The sequence below is a fragment of the Pinus tabuliformis genome, chromosome 6 (genome assembly GCF_031772625.1).
Source record: "Pinus tabuliformis cultivar Carrire ecotype Pingquan chromosome 6, CPIR1, whole genome shotgun sequence".
Lineage (NCBI taxonomy): Eukaryota > Viridiplantae > Streptophyta > Pinopsida > Pinales > Pinaceae > Pinus > Pinus tabuliformis.
Window position 1 is genome coordinate 1,064,493,579 of NC_142292.1, and position 3,849 is coordinate 1,064,497,427.

General features: G+C 38.7%; 1 pseudogene; it reads right to left on the reverse strand.

Annotated features, from left to right (window-relative positions):
• Positions 1–756: 756 nt before the first annotated feature.
• On the reverse strand, positions 757–1,491 carry LOC149262618 (putative 3-beta-hydroxysteroid-Delta(8),Delta(7)-isomerase pseudogene; annotated as a pseudogene).
• Between the last annotated feature and the right edge of the window lie 2,358 nt (positions 1,492–3,849).

Here is a 3,849-nt window from a genome sequence, read left to right on the forward strand (position 1 = left end):
TCTGAATGTGCTAGAGAGTTTGGATTTGGTTGCCCATAAGGGTTTGGCTGCGCGTAAGAAGTGCAGGATCCTTTTTAACATCAGGGCCTGCGCTGTGTGGAATTTCAAGTAGATTTGAGTTTGGATTTTTCGAGATAATGTGTAATGAAAACGAGGGTGGAACAGTACTAAGCCATGCAACCTCGAACCCGAAATTGGTAATATCAGTTTTCTGAAACCGATCAATGATCTATGAGAGCAATGATCTATGAGCTGAATATTGATCAATGGTAGTTCCAACAGGAGAAGCAAGGCGGCGATCCCCAAAAAAAAGAAATACCTGAAAGAAAATACAGGACAAGTGTTAATTTATAGCGCTTTCTCCCACTGTCTGAAGCGGGAATTTTAACCACGAAAATCAGATCTGGAAAATCGGATTTTGGCGCAATCTATCAAATTCGGTTCGAAAGAAACCCAATTTTCTCCTAAACCACTGCAAATTTCAGGAAATTTCTCGCAAGTCACCTAATTACCCCCATTCCGGAGAAAACCCATGTCTCAGTTTTTGTTAATTCATCCTGGTTTGCGCAAAAAATCCATTTTAAAATCACGTGTTGAGACTGGTGCGATTTCGTGAAGCTTGTGGCAATAAAAATCAATTGGCGTGGGTGGCCAAAGACTGTAGAGCTAGGGTAATGTCGAAGGAAGGCTCAAATTTCAAAATATAAGTAATCACGTAGTTATCAATATTCAAACCAGATTAATGTGGCAATAAATTAATAACTGCGATGCTCAAGACGAACTCCCTGGCTCGGGAATCAGCTGTTTTTTTGGTTTTGCCGTCAAGAAAGCGTGACTTATTTTTTCCAGCATCTTACAGCAATATATTGAAGGTATTACCAACCAGAAGCTGTTTGCCAACACAAAGTAAAGCCAATAGTAATATCGACCAGCAGAGAAGTTGTCACCTTCCAAAAATGTTGTAACAAAATATACAATGTCACCATAAAGTTGGCCCAAACAAATTGCCAATTGGAGTGTGTAATTGTATGGCTTCCTTGCTGCTATTGCATACACAGCAAGAAGGCAGGCAGGTCCCTCTATTACAGCAGTGATTCCTTCTACTGTAACTACAGCAGAATCTCTTGCTGCATACCTTGAATCACCCTTGCTGTACCCTTTCCAAACTTCCGCCAGGTAAAAAGGAGATTCGAGCTTGTAAAAGTTTGGAGAGAAAACAAAATACCCTTCGAGAACCAGATGAGTTAATCCAGTAAACGCCCACCAACACATAAGAATTCTATCAATGGATGAGATCTTGGAGCATCTTCCTGAGATGAACCAGATGAGAGTAACAACAAGGACAGAGGCAATCCCATACACACCCACAATCTGGGATGGAGGGAGGAAGAGAGGCACATATCCAGGCAGTTGCAGGTCCTCGGGATAATATGGATGACCAGCCATTTCGCTTTCTCAATGAATCTCCAGCAATGTCTTCATGGATTACAATGATTGGAGGGTATGCAAAACATGGCGATTGCGAAGAAGCCATCGCCCTCTTTCATCTAATGCAGGGCCGAGGGATTCGACCTGATAAGTTCATATTTCCCAGTGTTCTTAAAGCCTGTGCTGAACTTGGGTATCTTCAGCAAGGCAGGGAAGTCCACAGACTCGTTAGAGAAAGAGGGTTAGAGTCGGATCCCTTTGTAGAAAGTGCCCTCATGAATATGTATGTGAAATGTGGGCATTTGGAGAATGCGCGCGAAGTGTTCGACAGAATGTCTCATAGAAATGTGGTCACATGGAGCGCTATGATAGCAGGTTATGTTCAGAATGGGTTTCGGGATAAGGCTATGGAACTCTTTGATAAAATGCGGGTTTTAGGAATCGGATCCAATGAGATTTCATGGAAATTGCAGGATGTGCGCAGAGCGGGGATGGAGAAGAGGCTCTGAAGCTATTTTGTCGAATGCATGAAGAAGGTGGAAAACCCAATTCTGTTACGATCAATCCGAGGGGTCGTCCGAATCACGTGGATCACTGTTATTATTTTTTATTTTTTATTTTTTTTATTTTTTAATTTTATGTTATTATTTATTAGTAACAGTCTAGAAAATGAAATTAATCCTATCTTTAAAAACAAAAATGGTTAGTTTTAAATTTTCTTTTTAACAAATGGACACAAAGATTTGCATATCGAAAAATGTTGGTGATGAAGCACGTTGCAAAAAAAATGAATTTATTCTTGAAATTAGTCATTATCATCCCTATTTTCTGATCCTCAAGATCGTACAAAGACGCAGGAGGAGAGCATACTTATTCTAAGCAAAACTGAAACCTATTTTCTGATCCTCGAGATCGTACAAAGACGCAGGAGGAGAGCATACTTATTCTAGGTAAAAGCAGAACTAAAAATAAAAGCAAAAACTAAAACTGAAAGCCTACCTACTCTATACTAATTAGAATTTACAAATTAGCTACGTGTAGTTACACTTCCAATGAAGCCATTCGCATAGCAGTGACAACAATAGATTCAGTAGCAATTTGTCAAATGATGGATGAAAATATTTGACAGTGAATGAGTCTAGTTGCTGTAACTGCAAATCAACTCAAAAATAAAAAGATGAATCTAATCTAATACTTACCTGGAACCATTGGTCGATAAAGCTTTGATAAGCACAGTTACTCTCATTCAGATCATGTTGTAACTCCTGTTCTTCTTCTCCGATCTGCTGCTCTTCTTCCTCGATCTCCTGTTCGAATGGTTGTTCGCCATCAGATACACAGGATTCTTCAGATGTTGATATTTCTTGGGGAGTAGTTGAACTTTCAATTTTTGTCAAGATCTCCTTTTCCAGGGAAGAGGAGATTCCGACTTCTGCAAGGATCTGAGTGAGTAGTTCCAAGCTGACACTCATTATAAAATCATGTTGAAAGAAAAAAACAAATAAAAATCAGCACACTAAAAACAAAAGGACCACAGAAATAATCTTGAATTCAATACTCAATTAAACCCTCTTACAAGGATTGCACATTAATTGAGTAATTGAATGCTTCAATTATAACCATGAACAATGAATTCATCACACATTCTTCACAATTGCGAAAATCAAACACACCTGCAGAAATCAAAATTCACACTTGCATAAATGTAAACACACCCTACATGCCCTGATCCATAAGAGGTCGAGCCCATTACGGTATCTCGAATGCGATGCGTAGGCTGTTCCCCACGTCTTACCGCATTTAACACCTCGGAGTTAGGAACATGTCTAAACACACTTGCAGAAAAATCAAACTAAACTTCAATCCATCGTGCCTCCCCGGCAACGGCGCCAAAATGTTGGGTGAAACTATGTTCGTTTAATTCCGTTGTAGTACTTACCCAACTATTTAATTTATCAATCCGAGGTCCGTAGACTTACGAGACACATGCACTGTATATGCAGGACTGAAGTGGAACTAATCTAATCTAAATTACTGAAATCAAATTAAAGCATTGAAACACTAACTAGGAAAGCATGAAATTGCATGAAGGAAAATAAATACAACATGTGAAGAAGTGAATGGCAAACAACAGATATGAGCTCATGACAATAAAACTATGTCAAACTATATTACAATAACTAAATTACAAATCAAGAAAGAGTCAAAGTTAATCTCCATTCTCTATTATTCATTATTCATTCCAATGAAGAGAGAGCACTCTCTTATATACATGAAGAAGATAACCTTTCCATAATTACATATCAAATATTCTCTCAAGCACTCTCAACTAGTTTCCCATTATTACAAGATATCATCGCACAAATCTCTCAAACATGATCCCACAAATCTCTCACATATCTTGGATAAGATATGTCTCCA